The sequence below is a fragment of the Dicentrarchus labrax genome, unplaced genomic scaffold (genome assembly GCF_905237075.1).
Source record: "Dicentrarchus labrax unplaced genomic scaffold, dlabrax2021, whole genome shotgun sequence".
NCBI classification, from domain to species: domain Eukaryota; kingdom Metazoa; phylum Chordata; class Actinopteri; family Moronidae; genus Dicentrarchus; species Dicentrarchus labrax.
Window position 1 is genome coordinate 1,221,580 of NW_026136701.1, and position 21,159 is coordinate 1,242,738.

The 21,159-nt window shown below is 39.5% G+C and overlaps 1 protein-coding gene and 1 long non-coding RNA gene across 5 annotated transcripts in view; one reads left to right on the forward strand and one right to left on the reverse strand.

Annotated features, from left to right (window-relative positions):
• Positions 1 to 21,159, forward strand: part of LOC127369612 (disks large-associated protein 1-like) — a 152,260-nt gene that overhangs the window by 26,027 nt on the left and 105,074 nt on the right. For 2 of the 4 annotated variants that reach the window (XM_051411178.1, XM_051411187.1), the window contains exons 2-3: positions 60 to 164; positions 19,082 to 19,170. The exons of 1 other annotated variant lie outside the window; for it this stretch is intronic. The gene's annotated coding sequence lies outside the window, so the exon portion shown is untranslated. The remainder of the gene's footprint in view (positions 1 to 59; positions 165 to 19,081; positions 19,171 to 21,159) is intronic. One more of the 4 variants, XM_051411171.1, reaches the window with a different exon arrangement.
• Positions 4,731 to 6,858, reverse strand: LOC127370325 (uncharacterized). The gene is made up of 2 exons (XR_007886198.1): positions 6,234 to 6,858; positions 4,731 to 4,908 (listed from the first exon to the last, which is right to left on the reverse strand). It is a non-coding gene; the product is annotated as an uncharacterized LOC127370325 (long non-coding RNA).

Consider the following 21,159-nt stretch of genomic DNA (forward strand, 5'->3'; position numbering starts at 1 on the left):
CCAACTCTCCAGCATACAGTCCTATATTGATATATTGATATATTGATTTATTGATTTAGGTTGAACCAGGGGACAACGGGGAGCTGCATCTTGCCGGTCATTCCAAAATCCCAATCCTGTCAGGCTGAAGGCTCGGCTTGCCCGTTGTATCCATCACAAATAAGGTGAATAGTATATAGTATAGATTCCATGATAAAGAACAGAGATGAGCTGCAATAAATCTGTGATGCAATAAATCTATGGTTCTTAACAAAATGTGAGATTGTGTGATTCCAGTCATTTTAAAGGTTAAAGTGTATTTTCATGATTATTGTGATAATTTTGTGTATCGCAATAATTCTGGCCGAGTTAATTGTGACATTACATTTTCATATCATCAAGGACCCTAAAGGTTGCTATCAATGAGATAAAATAACACTGTGATCCAATATTGCAGAGCATTCATATCCACAGATTTGCACCATCACCTGCAATAGTGGAAAACATCCATAGATATTAAAATGATAGCTGCCAGTGTAGAAAACAGTACATACAGGTGTAACATTTTTAAATTTCTCCTGTAGTTCCATATATCCTGTCTAACCGCCCACTCCTTCATCTACCTACATAAAATCCCTGGTGTGTTTCAAGACTTGTGTTTTCCGTGAATCACTTGAACAGCTGAAACAAAACAGCAAAATATTTCTAAAACCAAACGCGACTCTGTACTTATGGTAAGCCACTGAAATTTCTAGGTAATTGATTTCTTGAAATAACTGGGAGCCATCTGAATACAGGGTCAAATCAACTCGGACTACAGAGTCTAAATTTGGTATTCTTTGTTCTTCTGTGCCAATCTTAAAGAGATTAAATGGCGCACACTTGAAGTTCTCCTTTCTGGCACACATCAGTAGTTTGTGTGAGCACTGAGACCAATTCAATTAAATTTTATTTGTATAGCGCCAATTCATAACAGAAGTTATCTCAGGACACTTTTCAAATAGAGTAGGTCTAGACCAAACTCTTTAAAACATTATTTACAGAGACCCAACAGTACCACCATGAGCAAGCACTTGGCGACAAGGGCAAGGAAAAACTGCCTGTTAAAAGGCAGAAACCTAGGACAGATCCTTCGGTTCTAGGTGGGTGGTCATCTGCCTCGACCAGTTGGGGTGAGAGACAGACAGACAGACAGACAGACAGCAACAGTATTGGCAATGGCAATCTAGCAGGACCATGGCAGGAGGCTCCACCAGGATCGATAAGAACCTGCGAGACAAGAAAGCACAAGAACTCCGGGGAAGAAGTGAAGTTAGTAACATGCATTAATGGGACATGAATGAGTGCAGAAAGAGAGAGGAAGGGAGGAGCTCAGCGCACCATGGGAAATCCCCCGATAGTCTAGGCCTATAGCAGCATAACTAAGGGATGGTTCAGGACTCACCTGATCCAGCCCTAACTATAAGCTTTATCAAAGAGGAACGTCTTAAGCCTACTCTTGAATGTGGAGAGGGTGTCTGACTCCCGAACCACAACTGGAAGCTGGTTCCACAGGAGAGGAGCTTGGTAACTGAAGGCTCTGGCTCCTGTTCTACTTTTAGAGACTATAGGAACCACAAGTAGCCCAGCATTCAGAGAACGTAGTGTTCTAGAGGGGTAATAGGGTACTATGAGCTCTTTAAGACATGAAGGGGCCTGACCATGAAGAGCTTTATAGGTGAGGAGGAGGATTTTAAATTCTATTCTACATTTTACAGGGAGCCAGTGCAGAGAAGCTAGTACAGGAGAGATGTGATCTCTTTTTCTAGTTCCTGTCAGTACTCGTGCTGCAGCGTTCTGAATTAATTGGAGCGTTTTTAATAGACTTATTGGGGCAACCTGATAATAAAGAGTTGCAGTAATCCAGCCTTGAAGTAACAAATGCATGGATTAGTTTTTCTGCATCTGTCTGTGATAGTATGTGTCTAATTTTTGTAATATTACGTAAATTAAAGAAGGCAGTCTTAGAGGTCTGCTTCATGTGGGAGTTAAATGACAAATCCTGATCAAAGATAACTCCAAGATTCCTGACAGTGGTGCTAGAGGCCAAGGTAATGCCATCTAGAGTAACTATATCTTTAGACAGTGAGTCTCTAAGGTTTTTGGGGCCAAGAACAAGAATTTCGTTTTTTTTCTGAGTTTAACATCAGAAAATTGCAGCTCATCCAGGATTTTATGTCCTTAAGACATGTTTGTAATTTAGATAATTGATTCATTTCATCGGGGTTGATCGATAGATATAACTGCGTATCATCTGCATAACAGTGAAAGTTAATGGAGTGATTCCTAATAATGTTGCCTAAAGGGAGCATATATAAAGTATATAATATTGGTCCAAGTACAGAACCTTGTGGAACTCCATGACTAACTGTAGTATTTATTGAAGACTCATCATTAACATGTACAAACCAAGAACGATCTGATACATATGACTTAAACCAGCTTAGTGCGGTTCCTTTAATGCCAATTTTATGCTCAAGTCTCTGTAAAAGAATATCATGGTCAATGGTGTCAAATGCAGCACTAAGATCTAATAATACAAGTACAGAGACAAGTCCATTGTCTGAAGCAATCAGAAGATCATTATTAACTTTAACCAGAGCTGTCTCTGTGCTATGATGAACTCTAAATCCTGACTGAAAATCCTCAAATAAACTATTGTTATGTAGAAAGTCACACAACTCTTTGGCGACTACTTTCTCCAGAATCTTAGAGAGGAAGGGGAGGTTAGAGATTGGTCTATAGTTAGCTAAAACCCCTGGGTCAAGAGTGGGCTTTTTAAGAAGGGGTTTAATTACAGCTACTTTAAAGGACTGTGGTACATATCCTGATAATAAAGAGAGATTAATCATATCCAGTAAAGAAGTGCCAATTAAGGGAACAACTTCTTTAAGCAGTCTAGTTGGGATCGGGTCTAACAGACAGGTTGATGGCCAGAACTTTCTTTTTTTCTGTGGCTTCATATAATGCTTTTGCAGATCAGTAAACAAAAGATTAGTGCTGTTACCAGTTTTTCACCTCCATATGAAGAGCTGTCAGGTCTCCATGTATCTTAAGCAGCAGGTGACAAGAACAAATCAATGTTTTCTTTGAAGCAACATTTCTCTGCAACCTATCATCATACATAGCTTCAGTTGTGATATGTTTAGTTGAAGGCCAGATGCCCACCGGACTTATTACTTGGATTGGAGGATATCCTTTGAAACTGTTTACTTAAGTTTGTAAAGAACTGTTGTGAAGCTCAGTGTGGTCAGCTCTGGCCATCGCCATCTTGGCAGTCCTGACTCTGCCAGCTCCCGGCTTATCCAAGGGGATAAAGGTCACTTACTGTAAAGGGCTGTAGCATTGATAACACAAGGCGCTGTCCATATCGCTTAAGCACCAATTGCATTAAAATCTAGGTGATCAACATAGTTCTGCAGATCCTGATTTCATTTAATAATGCGTAAGGAACTTTAAAGGAGTCATATTATGCCCCTTTTCAGACTCATAATTGTATTTTGTGGCTCTACTACAATAGGTTTAGATGTTTTAATGTTCAAAAAACAAATTATTTTTCTCATACTTCCTATAGCTGAGCACCTCTTTTCAGCCTGTCTGAAACGATTGGTTTTAGCTCCTGTCTCTTTAAGGCCCCCCTCCCAAAAAGCCCAGTCTGCTCTGATTGGTCATTGCCAGTGTTGTGGCAGGTAGCTCTTCACTGTTACTGAGTTTATCTGCATTTCTACCGTCAATATTAATTCAATAACTGCTTCTAAACCAAAACCTTTGCCACCGGACATGTTAGAGCGGGAGTCTGACCTGAAACCACAGAGAAAGGAACAACATCAACAATCAGGATTACAGCTTTCTGTGACGTTTTCCTCAGGTAAATACTGCTAACGCTATTAATCTCTCTCTATCACATAATGTTAGTGTTTATACCTTAACTATGAGAACCAACACTGTTTTATGCTTGTCTTTACAGGTACAGCAGTGAGCAGTGACCTACAGTCTACAGAGCCCAGTGATGATTATTACCATTATTACATAATATTAACAACATTAGTCAAGCAGTTGTTTCTAGTGAAGAAACACCCAGTAAAGGTACCAAAGTAATCAGAGTAATAGTATAATGAATACTGTAACCTCCCATCTGTTATCTTTATACACATTAGTTTACTGAGACCATGGAAACAGAAACCTGGAATACTTTATCCTGTACAACATGTCAACATAACTGAAGGAATCACTCATCTAATAAAGTAACTTGTTTATGTGGTTTAAAAACTGCTAAGTAACCAACTGTTAACTGTACTGTATCCATATTTCATAGTCTGATATTTTAACTTGAGACTATTATTACCAAAGTTCACCTTCAGATATTTGTAAAAGCTGCAATTGTGTTTTAACCCCTTTCAGATACAATATTCAGTGTGTGTATGTATGTGTGTGTATATATATATATATATATATATATATATATATATATATATATATTATATAATGTCATTTATCTGTCAACATAATAAAGTTTGAATGTGAGACTGTAATGTGTTGCTTACAGTCATTTACTACAGGTTGAAATTTCACATTTTCATATTGATAGATGTTACAGGAACCAGGTTTTCAACTCTTGTACATGAAGGGAAATCTTTATAAAACCTCTGTGAAATAACACGTTATTTATATATAACCACACTTATTAATGAATTTAAAAATGACCAAAACTCTTCTTAAAAATAAAACACTTTATTTATGTTTCATTCATATTCCAGTTACACATGTTGTAAGTAACAAAGCTAGAACTTCTATGTAAACTTTGCAGATCGCGTCCTTCAGGCTGTCCTGATGCTGCAGCTGTCTCTGTCCTCTGATGGGTCCAGGAACACCTGAGCTTCATCAGCTCACCTGTAAAACAAGGCAGATTCAGTGTTACTTGTAAGGCAGCACATAATATACAGTGTAATATAATACAGTACAGCAGCTCATTGTGGCTCAAAGTAGTCCTAAGTTATAAAATAAAATAATAAAGTGGTGTCTCTGGTGGGTCCCCATTTAACTGTAGTGATGTGTTGTTGAAACAGTCTGAGGTTACCAACACAATGTCTATCTAATGGCAGCAGATACACACACAGGACATTTACTGACCGTAGCTGATGTTGTGACAAGTTCCCGGTGCAATAACATTAAGCAGTGAGCCTCTGTGTTGTTTATACAATAGGAGATGATATGAATATGAGATGTTACACTGGACCTGCACTTACATTGTCAGTAATACCAGTACTGCAGTAACGCTAAATAAATGGATCAGAAAACTTTTATTAGTCGGTTTGACTCCACAAAACAGCCTAGAGAGCATCGAAGTTACACAATATTACTAAACTAATGAATCCCTGCAGTTTGACTATTTCTCTCTCACAGTAGCTCTATCGTTAACTCCGGTGCACGTAGATCAAGTTCATTTACACAGCACACACACACACACACACACACACACCATAACACAGACACGAGCCAACCAGAAGTATGGCTCTTGAAAACAACAAAGCTAGCCCCAGCTGGTTAGCACGTTAGCAAGTTACACAAGAAGTAAATAATCACCATAACTCACTCCCGGTATTTTGGTAGCTTCTAACGAGGGTTATCGATCACACTGCCCCTCATATTACATCATAAAGTCCGACAGACTCAGTAACTATAGTAACACAGTGACATCACAGAGCTGCTGTGTGCTAATCAAAGCTACAATGCTACCAAACTAATTACCTCCGCTGCTGAATTTATACACACAGTAGTACGGTGTCTTCTTCTGATCACAGCTGTATTGATCCACACGGTGAACAGATACTGAGCTACCCAGCAGATTTGTAAGTTACCAGGTTAAAGACAATTAAACCTAACTGACGTTATCTTCCCTGTCCTATGCAGCTCAACCCGTGCAGGGAGACCCCCCCCGCACGAAGCTTGGTGCTTCACGGCATAAACTTTGTGTGAATGTCTATAACAATATCAGCAGGGAGAATATGGAGACATCTGCACCAGCTGGTTAATAAATTAACTTCACCTTATAAGTTTCATGTTCATCTTGCACACATTTAACAAACATTTAACAAACATTTAACAAACAAAATAACTACGTTATCTTCACTGAGGCTCCTGTAGCTAACAACTGTTATTATGTGCTAGCATTACACGAACAATGAAAAACAGCATCAATTCTTAAAAATACTTACAGTGACTTCCTCTGCCGTCTCTCCACAGACAGTTGGTACAATCCCTCTTTCAGGAACAGTCTTTCAGTCAGTCCAGTGTTGTACTGACCGAGGTTGTGAAAACAGTCCGACACAAAGTGGTTCACACACCTTCCGGTTTTCCCGCGGGATATTGCCGTCAAAAACCAAAATAAATCCACTGTGTTCATACATATATAAATTAGTGTTGGGCTGTGCAGCCAATGACTGAACAGTTTCCCTGCTGAAGCCTTTGCCCAGACATTGGACTGCAGGCTGCAGGCTGGGCTCGTTTGCTTGTTCTCTGCTAGCTTGCGCTTTTATAGTAACAATGGCGGAGCTCCGATAGTCAACAGGAAGTAAACCGCGGTGGGTGGCAACATGCAGACTAAATGACGTCAAAAAGTCTGGACCTCTGAAATTGAGTGATTTATCTCGTGTATTAGGACTTGAGGCAGCCCACAAAAACACGACTGAGTCCTATTTTTTCACACTTTGCCTGCTGATAGGCCCTCCAGATTCCCAAATGTACATAATCAAATGATTAAAAAGTTGGTTTTGCATAATATGTCCCCTTTAAACTGTGCCTTAATTTAGCAATTATATTAATTTTCATTTTGAATCCACTGAGCCGGGGCCATTCTTTGTACTGTCAGTTTCTTCAACTAACAATGGCCTTGATAAGCAACATGGTCTGGTGGTGTAACTTGTTTGTGTCAATTAGCGTAATCAATATTTTTATGATGATATACAGAAAGAAATGTGCAATAAAATCAGTGTAATAGTTTCACACTTTTCACATAATTTGTCAGATTATTTAGAAAACAGAGGTGTTTGTAGCATATGTCCTGCTCAATTGTGTGTGTGTGTGTGTGTGTGTGTGTGTGTGTGTGTGCATGCTTCAGGCTCACAGGAACCGAGAGGGTCTTCTGATGACTGATAGAAATGTCCCATTTAACTTTCTAAGCTTACTTAGTGTGTTTGTTTGTGTATGCCCCTTGTAGGCAAAAGACAATCAGTTATCAACCCTTACTCTGTGATTTCTTTATGCTGCCACTTGTTTGTGTCATTATTGTGTACAAATCAAACTCTAATATTCCTTGCATACAGGAACAGTACAGAGTTACCTGCTTAGGTTAACCACTGATGGCGTACACAGGACTGGATTTAGTAATATTAAGGGTACTCTAATATTGCAGTTTGAAGGACCTGGTTTGAATCCAGGTGCCTTTCTTTGTGGAGTTTGTGTGATGTACTAGTACCTGGACTGGTTTCCTCCTGGTGTCCCAGTCTCCTCCCACAGTCCAAAGACATGCAGGTTAGGTGAACTGGCAGCCCTCCACTGCCTGTAGGTGTGAATGTGAATGGTTGTCTGTATGTGTCAGCACTGTGATCCACTGGTGACTGTCTAGGTGTACCTCAGTAAGCTCCAGCCTCCCATGACCCTGCAAATGATACAACAGATAGTTCCTATAGTCTCTAAAAGTAGAACAGGAGCCAGAGCCTTCAGTTACCAAGCTCCTCTCCTGTGGAACCAGCTTCCAGTTGTAGTTCGGGAGGCAGACACCCTCACCACATTCAAGAGTAGGCTTAAGACATTCCTCTTTGATAAAGCTTATAGTTAGGGCTGGATCAGCCTTTTAACAGGCAGTTTTTCCTTGCCCTTGTCACCAAGGTCTTGCTCATGGTGGTACTGTTGGGTCTCTGTAAATAATGTTATAAAGAGTTCGGTCTAGACCTGCTCTATTTGAAAAGTGTCCTGAGATAACTTCTGTTATGAATTGGCGCTATACAGATAAAATTGAATTGAAAAATTGAATTGAAATTGAATAGTGGCTGTTGTAATATTGTCATATCATGTATGTTGGTATGGGACAGGTTTTAGGAGTACTGGTAAAATTTGTTTTAGGTTTAAGTGATTTAATTGAACTGTGATTGGCTTATAGACATATGCACAGATAACAGCACCAGGTATTGGGTCTGATACTGTGCTCATGTACTCGTTGTACTACTCTGATATCGCACAAGATCCCACTTTACAGCAGTGTGATGTAACCTCGTAACCTCTCGTTAGTTAAGCAGGTAGGTGGAGGAGAAGCAATGTTAGCAGTTTGGAGATATTTTAAGCTTTTACAACAGCATTAGCGTCATTTAATTTGTTAGTGTCAGAAAGTGTGGAACATCATTAAATACTATTTATCGGCACCCAAATGTAAGTACTTGTATTTGGTCTGAAAAGAAGTGGTATCGGTGCATCATTTGACAATAATCATAAATTTAGACATCCTAGAATGGACGTGATATCTGAACCGGATACAGAGGTGGCGCTGGGTTCATTAAGAGCTGGTCAGTGAAAAACAAAAAAGACACTTCCCGCAATAACGAAATTACCCGGATGAAGCCCACTGTCAAAAAGTGTACCAGAGACTTCCAGTTTAGCCCTCCATTAACTTGAATAGGGATAAATGATTTAATTGTGTGGCTTCTTCTTTCACTTTCAAAATGTTATGGGACTGAATGGATCAAATTCAAATGAAATTAGTTGTCACTGGGGCTGTGATGATCAAAAACATTTATTCACCGTTTTACAGCCTCTTCTTTCACATTGTAACTTCATGGGAAAACGTCTTTTTTGGCCAGTGTGCCTTACATGACAGATGCCATTGTTGTAATTACACGGTTTGGCCATGATGTCAAATTGGCTTCAAAACCCAGCGCTCTTCCTCGGGGCTTGATCTGAACAGGAACTTTTTCTCACTAGTGCTCATATGATACCAGATAGGGCTATGTTTTGGCAAGAATCTGGTGATACGATATATATTACAATACAGGAGTGATCTGTTGTGATATTGTAAGCAACATAATATATATTGTGATTTTAGAAAAACTAGTAACCATAGTAAACATAGTACAAAGAACACACCACATTATGCCTAAAATCTGAGTAAAACAAAGTCTACTTTTGTAGTGTTTTTAAGAATTGATACAATACCACAAAACTAAATATTGCGATATTGTATTTTGATATTTTTCCCTAAAATCACTACTGATACCAAAAAAAAATTTTATTTAACAGAACAAGCCACGTTTCTCATATGAACTACAGTCTCAAACTGCTAAAAACTATTGAAATCAGGAACAATCTGGTCAAAGAATAAATAATGAACAGTTTGAATCTGTCCAAGCATTTATTCTAGCTTCCAGGACTCAACCGTTTTTGAGAGTGTATGATACTCAGGCTCAGACACATTGGTTGGTATCAATAAAATACTGAGGTTTAATACCCACCCCCATTTGTTTTCAATGTAATCATGCAGTAAAAAAGGTTGCATGAAAGACAGAAACAGTGGCTGGTAAACATTCCTGCAGGCTGTGGACTGTACACCACAAAAACTAGCTGCTATGTTCAATAATATTTGTTTGTTCGTGTGTGCATGCCTCAGCCAAGATTTCATTAAAGCCTTAAATTAGAAGCATGACAGAAAAAAATGTAGGATGTTACATAACCTAGGATAGTGAAGTCCTTCACATGTTGTTTTTATGTCTCCACAGTGATGACCTCTTTTAAGTTAAAAGGCGACAGGGTTTTGGCTGTTTTGTGTCGGTCTGTTGAGCTGAATCTTTTTTGGGGTGGGGGGGGTGGCATTTTTTGTGTTGAGATGTTTTGGCTGAGGGCAGGGATTAAAATGGCTTAATGGATTATCATATTAAACCACTGAGATGATTAGCTCCCAAAAGCGCAGCAGTCCCCTACCTACTCATAAATAATAACACAAAAGCCCCGCTCGCTGTCTGAAGCAGATTCCTCTCTGCTACACCAAAACAAGCCTCAGACGCAGACCACAAAAACAACTTCAGCTGGAGCCAAGGTCACTGCCATGCACAATTACACTGAAAGACTCTGTGGACACTAGCGTACATGTAGACTTTATTTACAGACTGAACGGTACTAGTACAGTACACTAGTAACTGAAGACCACAGGCCTATTATAAATACTTTTCTTTTTGTCTTGCATGAAGATATAGTGAGTCGATGTGGGTTTGTCAGCTGTCAGAGACTCTCCCAGTTCCTCTGGTAGGATTAGGCCCTTGTGGGCAGTGTTATAAATCATTAAGCAGAACTTTTTCACGACTGTTGGAGTTTTGAATGATTTTTGCATTCATGTGATGTAGTACCTTGATTTGTCATAGAGCTGAGCAGCTATTTGTTCCAAAGAAATTGTGACTTGAAAGAGTGCAATTTTCCCACAGGGGCCAGAAAAAAAATGTAGCGTCCTAAAGAGACTAAATTCCAGTCAAACCTGGAACTTTGGAAATATTCTATGTTGTCCTGGAAATGTTAAATCGTATCGTAGTTCCTCACTCGCATTGCTGAATTTTCTGTAAAACCAGAGAAATTCATATTGCTCCACAGTCAGCCTGAAGTATCACAGAAACCGGGGTGAGTTCATGGACCAAACTATGATACTATGTCTGGCTGCAGTCTATGCTCCAGATCAGTGATTCAAGAGACAAGCACCCACCTGTCACTCAAAGCAGCCACACTCTTAATTATGCATCATTTTAAGTCTTAAAGGTCCAGTGTGTAACACTTGGGAGGATCTATTTTCAGAAATGGAATATAGTATTTATAGGTTGGTTTCGTTGTTTGCATAATTACCTGAATCTAGGAATCATTAATTAATTAAAATTACCCGTTTTTTAAATACAGATACTGTGGGTCACCTTTCTTCTACAGTATCCAGAAGGGACAAACCAGACACTGGCTTTAGATAGGAGTGTTTGCGTAGTAGTTTCTCCTTATGGGCTTAAAAGGGAAGGGTGAAGAGACGGTGTTGCGATGTACAACTACACTGCTGAATCACACTGGACCTTTTTAATATAATTTAAACAGGAGAGTTGTATAAAAATTCACCCCCTGTACAGGAAATAAGCTAGAGACCAAAACCCCCTTTTTGTTCCAGGCTGTAAACATAAATGTAAAGTTGGGCATTTTAATATAGGGCAGCCCTTCTGGAATCAGACTGTACTGGCTATTAGAGGAACTGCAGATTTTGGCAGGTTGCTGATTGGTTCTCAACTTGCTAGGTTTAAATTCCCTAGTATGGCAGTTCAAAGTTTTTTGACAAAGGCCTGATGTTTCAGGTTGTAATGTCTGCTGGTCATATTTGTATCCTACATTGCAGTAAATAAAAGCTTAAGAAAACCACAATGTACTTTAAAAAAGCAAAGCATGGCTTTTAATATGTAAATAAGCTGTGTGTGGTGGAGCTTGCCTAGAGTCAGCGGTTTGAAGGGAAGCTCTCTGATCCTTTTATCACACACAGTATAGGCCCAGATAGGATAAACACACGTCTGCCATTCAAACTCTGGGTCTGCAAAAGCTGCACATTTTTAATGAGCCTGTTTCCAAGCAACAACTTCATCAGGTTTCCACCAGAGGAAAAAAAACAAAAAACAACTTAATAGGGCCCCTGGGTGTCATTTCCCATCATCAGCTGTGGGACAAATCTGAGACAGGTAACAAATTAATCTGTGAAACACAGGAGCCAGAAATTGCGTATTTGTAGACAATTAAGCACCTGCTGTGTGTGTGTGTGTGTGTGTGTGTGTGTGTGTGTGTGTGTGTGTGTGTGTGTACGTGTGTCGGTTTGTAGGTTTGTAGGTTTGTGGGTGTGGGTGTGTGTGTGGGGGTGTGTGTGTGTGGGGGTGTGTGGGTGTGGGTGTGGGTGTGGGTGTGTGTGTGTGGGTGTGTGTGTGTGGGGGTGGGTGGGTGTGGGTGGGTGTGGGTGTGTATACACCAAGCAGTTACCATCATGGCTGACAGCCAATGGATGACAGCCTTAAGTAACAAAGCCTTCCTAAGATTTCTGATCATATAAAAGTCCTTCACATCGTTCCACTGAACTTGCAATTTTGTACATGCTGCCTGTTTTGACCTTAATTAAAGGGAAGTTAAATAATATTGAAAATGGAAAATGGCACACTAGAAAAAAGCACACATTTTGACTTCAGTATGGAGTGCATAGTGTAAGACTTTGACTTGGAGATCTGCGTGGGACTGGGTTTTTTTTCAGTCTTGCATCCACCTTTCTTGCAGGATTTCCATCTATAGCCACTAAATCCTGTAGAGGTTCTTGGGAGCTTGGGCACCCTTGGGAATTTTGAGTATTTAGGATTTAGAGTTCATCACAGCACAGAGACACCTCTGGTTAAAGTTAATAATGACCTTCTGATTGCTTCTGACAATGGACTTGTCTCTGTACTTGTATTATTAGATCTTAGTGCTGCATTTGACACCATTGACCATAATATTCTTTTACAGAGACTTGAGCATCAAATTGGCATTAAAGGAACCGCACTAAGCTGGTTTAAGTCATATTTATCAGATCGCTCGCAGTTTGTACATGTTAATGATGAATCTTCAATAAATACTACAGTTAGTCATAGAGTTCCACAAGGTTCTGTACTTGGACCAATACTATTTACTTTATATATGCTCCCTTTAGGCAACATTATTAGGAATCACTCCATTAACTTTCACTGTTATGCAGATGATACGCAGTTATATCTATCAATCAAGCCCGATGAAATGAATCAATTATCTAAATTACAAACATGTCTTAAGGACATAAAATCCTGGATGAGCTGCAATTTTCTGATGTTAAACTCAGAAAAAAACGGAATTCTTGTACAAAAACCTTAGAGACTCACTGTCTAAAGATATAGTTACTCTAGATGGCATTAACTTGGCCTCTAGCACCACTGTCAGGAATCTTGGAGTTATCTTTGATCAGGATTTATCATTTAACTCCCACATAAAGCAAACCTCTAGGACTGCCTTCTTTCATTTACGTAATATTAGAAAAATTAGACACATACTATCACAGACAGATGCAGAAAAACTAATCCATGCATTTGTTACTTCAAGGCTGGATTACTGCAACTCTTTAATATCAGGTTGCCCCAATAAGTCCATTAAAACGCTCCAATTAATTCAGAACCCTGCAGCACGAGTACTGACAGGAACTAGAAAAAGAGATCACATCTCTCCTGTACTAGCTACTCTGCATTGGCTCCCTGTAAAATGTAGAATAGAATTTAAAATCCTCCTCCTCACCTATAAAGCTCTTCATGGTCAGGCCCCTTCATATCTTAAAGAGCTCATAGTACCCTATTACCCCTCTAGAACACTACGTTCTCTGAATGCTGGGCTACTTGTGGTTCCTATAGTCTCTAAAAGTAGAACAGGAGCCAGAGCCTTCAGTTACCAAGCTCCTCTCTTGTGGAACCAGCTTCCAGTTGTGGTTCAGGAAGCAGACACCCTCTCCACATTCAAGAGTAGGCTTAAGACATTCCTCTTTGATAAAGCTTATAGTTAGGGCTGGATCAGGTGAGTCCTGAACCATCCCTTAGTTATGCTGCTATAGGCCTAGACTATCGGGGGATTTCCCATGGTGCACTGAGCTCCTCTCTTCGTCTCTCTTTCTGCACTCATTCATGTCCCATTAATGCATGTTACTAACTTCACTTCTTCCCCGCAGGTTCTTGTCGATCCTGGTGGAGCCTCCTGCCATGGTCCTGCTAGATTGCCATTGCCAATACTGTTGTTGCTGTGATCTGTCCTAGGTTTCTGCCTTTTAACAGGCAGTTTTTCCTTGCCCTTGTTGCCAAGTGCTTGCTCATGGTGGTACTGTTGGGTCTCTGTAAATAATGTTATAAGGAGTTCGGTCTAGACCTGCTCTATTTGAAAAGTGTCCTGAGATAACTTTTGTTATGAATTGGCGCTATACAAATAAAATTGAATTGAATTGAATTGAGTACCCACATGTAAATCATACTTTCAGTGGAGTAGTAACACTGTCCAGGGATGATGAATAGAGGAGTGGACACAGTGTCCCACTGAGTTTTACTTGGTGGTGGTACTTTGGTTGTTTTGTTTTTTTCTTATGTGGGTATAAGGTAGTTATTTTGACTGATTTACTTGATATCATGTAATATAGTAGTGCATGAGACAGATAATCTGTGGAAATATTCTGTGAATATAGCTTGTGTTCTTGACTTTTGGTTTAGATCTTAAATTATAATCTAAACTAATAGTAATAATTTAATTTAGTTTCTTCACAGAAATGAATGAAATACTATGATATATATGCCTACTGTGGTATTTTTCTTTTAAAAAAAACACCCCTTAAAATCAACAAGGCCTTGCGAACCACCGAGAAGCTTTGGCGACCCCTAGTAGTGGTCCTGATTGGCAGTTTGGTACCACTGACATATTCAACTGTCTCTCTTAGGGACAAACTTAAGCCATAGCAGCCTATGCTGCTTATTGGGAGCAGTAAGAGCTTAATACATGTCCAGTGTCAGAATTATAGTGCAACTGTTGCGGGGAGATGGGGGTATAATGTATTTCTATTTCTACAGGTTCTCCTTGAGTAGGCGATCTACAGTGTCATAGTGCTACTGACCAAGCTGCCATATTTGATAGGCTGGGAGTGAGAGCAGGCTGCAGAGAGAACATAAGACCCCTTTTTTTGAATTATTCTTAAGTCTAAATAAATGTGAAAACAGCTACTCAGCTGTCGCTGCCACCCAAGAAGACTCAAAATTGTTGTTAAATGCAAACTGCTTTGGCCAGAGACATGGTATTAAAAGTAAAATAGTAGAGGCTGCATAGGTGAGACAGAGGTAAAGTTCCTGTCCACCAGTGCAAGATGTGTTAGACTGTGTAGGTTCACAACTCAAATGGTGTCTGCACAAAAACAGACATGTGCATACACACTCCTTTCAGTCAGTTATAAAGCTGTGTGTACACATGGTTGTGTTTTCAAGATCTCAGTCATTGTGGAAGTGTGTGAGTTTGATTTCCACTCCCATACTATAGTTGGACATTAATCAGCTGTTTGCATGGTAATCCTCTGTTTGCTGGCCCCACCAACCTGCAGGTCTCTCAATAAAAAGAATTACTGATTATGCTGCATTGATGAGATTCTACAACAAAACAGCTGTCAGTACTCACAGCTGTGGTTATTTATACTTGCATTATGAATTAATCGCATGCACATCATCATCAAACATTCAAATAACAAATAGACTGCATCAGTGCACCAGTATTAGCATTTTATGTTAATGAAGCATCAGAAAATGTACATGCCAGGGCTCTCATATTCATATTTTTTCAATCACAACAGTATTGCTCATAAATGCTTTGAAAATAAATTGACAATTTATAGAAATAACAATATGCTGTTAAAAAAAGTAAAAGAAGGTGCAAAGTGAAGTAGTGCTTTAAGAGAAAATATAATACATTTAGATATACTATCTCACAGTCTAATGTAGTCACTCAATGCCCCACCCACAGCACCTTCTAATTGGTTATATGTCACGATTGATAAACGAAAGAACAAAACTAAAGATTGACTAACAGGCAAGGGGGAGGCAGCAGATATTGCATCACAATATTGTGATTTGTTTCTCCCAGTTACACCACTGAAAATGCCAGAAGTCACAGCCTAACCCAATCATTGTCCCACAGTAAAACACAGCACGTATCTGTCTTGTCAGTCTTTTCATTACAATTCTGCATCAACATTTAGGGAACCGTGGTGCTATCTAGCGAACCAGTCAGTTTTGAGTGGACCCATTGTAATCAAGGATGCATCCTCAACAGGGGGCGCTGCACAATGCACAACGACCTGTAGAATATGACACTGCGGCTTTGGTTCCCAAGAAAAACCTGCTGCTTTTATGTCAGACAGCTAAGCCCAGTAACAAGCTTCTTGTCACCGTTAACATGTTACACACACTGATCTTGTCGGCGTCAGCAGTGCTGTTGTCAACCACAGTCGTTGACAGCATTGTAATGAAAGCCTTGTAGGCCTGTTTAAAGTTTAGATGTGCCATGGACTGATGTCAGAATACGTCACTGGAAATTAGTAGTCAACTGGGCTTCTGCAACCCTGCAAAGAACACTAAGGGGTACAGTAGGCATTGTACAAATACCAAATGGCTCATACGTGGAAGTAAGGTTTAGAATGAAATTCTGTTTTCACAATTGTCATTTTTAATCACTTTTTGCAAAAGAAAATCTGTTTATTATGATCAGAAAAACAGCTTGTGAATGTGGTTTGATACCATCATGCATTGCTAACCAGCATTGCTTTTATGCCTACAAAGGGATGTGTCATATATATAGTGAGATTGTGTACTCCATCAGATACTTACAATACTTACAGTAGCAGTTTGCTTGGAATGTTTTTTTCCTTACCTTGCAAAAACCTGATAATGTAATGTATGATTAGCAAACTACCAACCACTATTACTTTTCCAGCAGTTTAACTACATGGCTCATCTGTTGAGCCTAGATCCGGTGTCCGGTTCACCACTTTTCCTTCCTTGGACCACTTTTGATAGGTATTGACCTCTGCAGACCGGGAACACCCCACAAGAGCTGCAGGTTTGGAGATGCTCTGACCCAGTCGTCTAGCCATCACAATGTGGCCCTCGTCAAAGTCGATCAAATCCTCACGCTGCCCATTTTTCCTGCTTCTAACATCAACTTTGAGGACAAAACGTTCACTTGCTGCTGCTCAGTGTTATTTACTTCACCTGTCAGTGCTCACAATGTTATGGCTGTATGGGTGTATATCACCACTTTCATCACGATAGAGTAAATAGATTCTTTAGACAATACTGTATTTTATGATATTACTAAATCTGCCATGATACGATTTATATATATGCCCAATGTGGTAGATGAATGTTTTAGGAGGGGTAGTAAATGTATACAGTTTGGTTAGGGGGTTGTGTTTTTATGGTAGGGGGTGACTGGTAAGCATTTGGTCACAGTCACAGGGTCAGATCACAGGACCTCAGATGTCAACCCTTCATGTTAAATTTACATTATTAATGTAAATAGGACAACAGATGTGTTTGTGCTCAATTGATGTACTTAGAGGTATATAAGGGAGAGCATTCTGGAAGTTGGGGGAGAACATCTATGCTGTGGTCTTTTCTCCATGCTGAATGAGTAAAGGAATTTGATTTGATCGACAGCTGTGGTGCAGAGGCAGAGCGGGTCAGCCCCTAATCGGAAGGTTTTTGGTTCAATCCCCGGCTCCTGGAAGTATCCTTGAGCAAGATTATGAACCCCAAATTGCTCCTGATACATACATCGGTGTGTGAATGTGTATGAATGAGTTAGTTTCTGTTCGACTGAGTGAATGTGTGTGAAAGGGTGAATGCGCTTTGAGTGGTTGGAAGACTAGAAAGGCTCTATACAGTACAGGTCCATTTACCATTCATCACACTGGGTTCGTAATTCTTCAGAGAACTCGCAACTCTCAATATTATGGAAGAATTTCCCCTACACCATTAACACAATCAGTTACATTTGTATGAACTCACAAAAAGCAACTCAAACTCAAATATCATTTGAAAATTGTATGGCTAAAAAAAATTATTTATTTTATTTCACAATAGTAAATGGCATGCTTTGTCTATATTTCTACACAAAATAAAGATGACGATATTTCACTATTGTACGTATTGATGTATTAGATCATTGAACGTTGATATCCATATATGACTCCAGATCAATGTATCGTTACACACCTAGCGTCCAGTTTACATGTTATTATTCCTCTTTCAAATTAAACAAAAACTAACAGTTAAACATCATGTAACTCGATCATAAAATCTGGCAACACATTTACAGTTGATCAGATAATGTAGAAGGAAAGCAAGGTGCTGTGAACAGTAATCAGCACCACAGCAACCTGGACACCTCAACCACAGACTAATGAGGCTGTAATGTTAGTCCAAGTTTAAATAGAAACCGTATCAAACATGGAACAGATAAACCAGGTTTATACTGACCCAGGAATATTATGATCTCCGTTAATTCAAATAATAAAATTCAAATGGATAAATACATCACATATTTCACACATAAGTGTCATGCACAACTTTAGAGATAGAGAAGGCAAAAAAAATGCAAACAAATGCAGGTTACAGTATTTAAGGCAGCTACAAGGAACTCTTATTTAATGTTGATTCTGGAGGTCCCAGTGGACAAAAGCGGTAGTGTTTCTAGGGACAGACATTAAAAATAACTATAAAGAAACAGCCAATCTTCTCATTGATGGTCTTGTTTGTTTATGTAGGTCATATAGAGTTGAAGCATCAGTATTAAACTGAGACTGTTTCATAACCAGGTAAAAACTCCTTGTAGTACATTTAAGTATTCCACCCATAATTTGTTTTTAGATTTTCCTGACACTGCACCAATGGTCATTAATCAATAAAACATGTTGAAGTGAGCAATTGTACCGTAATGTGTAATGTATTTTCTAAAAATGGTATATTTCAGGAACTGGTATCTAAGTCAAAGCAATTGTATCAGCATTTTTGAATAACAGCCAGCCCTATTGCAGGTTGTGGACTTCTCAGGCCACTGCTCTTACACTATGTTTTGTTGATACCCTAAATGGATTTTTTTAACCCTGACCAAGTAGTTTCAGTTGCATAAACTTAACCGTACCTAAATCAAATGGGGTTATGGATGAGGCTCTACAGAGGCTTTGTTTATATAGGTGGATTGTGATTTTTCAAGTCATATCCATTTGGATGGCTGCCAGAAGAACTGTGGAGGACATATCCTCATATTTCTTTTATCGTTGAGTGAACTTGACAAGATGAAGCTCTGGTTATGCAAGAGTAAAATGACTGGATGAAGCTCACAGCATCTACTGAGAACAAATATTTCACAGATGTATAGTAACTTCTGAAGTAACTGTGTTTCTTTGTCTGTGTGTGTTTGTATGTGTGCACATTGTGTCTCTTCCCAGACCACTGGAGTTAATGTGAGAGCAGTTATACAGAGATGTCAATCCCTTCCAGTTAGCGACAACTCTACAATGATGGGGATTTAAAAGAGGTGAGTGAGCATGGACCCAGACCTCACTTTCAAACTCTTACACTATATTTTATTTCACTGTCACTGCCTTCTTCATGTTTTCATTGAATTAGTTCAAAATACATATTTGACTATCAAAAAAACTGAAAAAAACACATCTAGATTTTCTTATTACTTCCTTTCAGACATGTTTGATAGGAGAACAGTACATGTTAAACAGCACATGGAAAATCAGTCTTATGCAAATCAGTGAAAACCTCTTTTCCATGGAGACTAGTCTCCATTTCTGATAAATCAGATGCTAGTAGCATCTACGTTAACCTCTTTAGCAGCCGTCATTGTTGTTTAATGAACAGTGTCCTGTTGCTGCATCACACCTAGTGCCCACCACCGTAGCTGCCAGTACTTCCTTAAAGGACGCTGGTTGGTCTGATATACCAACATGCTATAAATCAATACCATGCCCTCTCATAAAGAAATAAGCTGACTTCTCACTTGATTTATGAGCTCAGTAAGCAGTTTTCTAGTAAGATTAAGGTCTCAATCTCTAGTTTTAGTCTTTTTCCATATAGCATGATTTTCATTTAATAAATGATGGTCCCATTTAGAGTCAAATAGGCCATAAAGCAGGGTATGCTTTAGGGCCTGGCTGCCTTCTGATTGACAAGTCATTCTCCTCCTATGGACGAGTCGTAACTGCGCAGCCAATGAGCACAGCTCAACTCTCCTCCACTGGCTTCGAAAAAACTTCATGGGGAAGGCCATAATGCCAAACTCGAGGCTTCAAAACGGTACAAACCATTCAGTGACACTTTCTTAGATTTGTCACCACTCCATATGAGCCAGTGCTGTGGATTCAAGACCTAAGTCAATGGGTAACCCCTTAAATTATCTGAGACACATAACTTGCTCTAATATGAATATTTTATTGATGCATAAATGCTGTAAAAATAACCCTGAGACAAGCACTCTAAACAGTCTATCATAGTTTGTAAGGAAAATGACAAGAGAAGATAGGCGCTAAAGAAATGATTCACGCTTTTTTCACAGTCAGCTGGTCGTTTCAGTCCCCACCTCCTTCACACATCCCACCACTGAGCTGTTCCTTTCTATCTGTCTGTATGTTGGAGAGAGAGAGTGAGGGAGAGGGGGAGAGAGAGAGAGAGAGAGAGAGAGAGAAAGCCCACGCGCTTCTCTTCTCAACCCAGTTCTAAAGGCTGAGTTGAATCATAACAGTCAGTGGGCGAAAAGAAAGAAGAAAAAAAATCCTTTCCACGCAGATTCTGACGTACATCTCTCGTCGATTTGGGGTCGTATGGATGGAGAGGGAGTTGTTGATAGCCTCCAGCAGTGCTTAGTCTCACCCTCTCTCTCTATGGGATTTTAATGGCTGTTTCGACTCTTCATAAAATCTATCCAGCTGGATGAAATCCTCACAACCTTCTTCAGTGCAGAAGTAGAGCTCAGTCAGAAATAATCAGTCAACGAATTGACTGTCAATAGCAAATTGCTAGCTTTACTTAGATTTGTCAGTAAAGGCTCTTCTCTGGGAGTGAGCTCTCAAAGAACCAAAGCAGCAAGATGGGCAAACTAATCCCCCAGCATTAACAGAGATAGCTGTAAACATACAGTATATTATCACTGAGCCAAAGCAGTCACTTGACATTTAATGATAACAGCATGGCATTCTGCAAATCTCTCTTACATGTTCTGCTACTGCTTTGTCTGATAACCTCTCTACATGTGACAAGAACAGTTGTTCCTGTGAACAGGTGTGAAGAACTTTTAAAGCAGTGTCTCCTGTGATCTGTTGTTTACTTTGAACTGGGCTGCTGCTTAATTTTCAGCTTGTCAGTTGTTAGGGAAAGAGTTCTTACCCACCAACTGACAATGAAATTTAATTCTGGGCAAGCAGGGAAAATCCTCCTTATCCCAATTAGGGGTGTTTTTGTCCGTGCAGTCCCAATTTGTGATATCAGTCCTGGTTTTATGCTCCTGCAGGTTCATTAA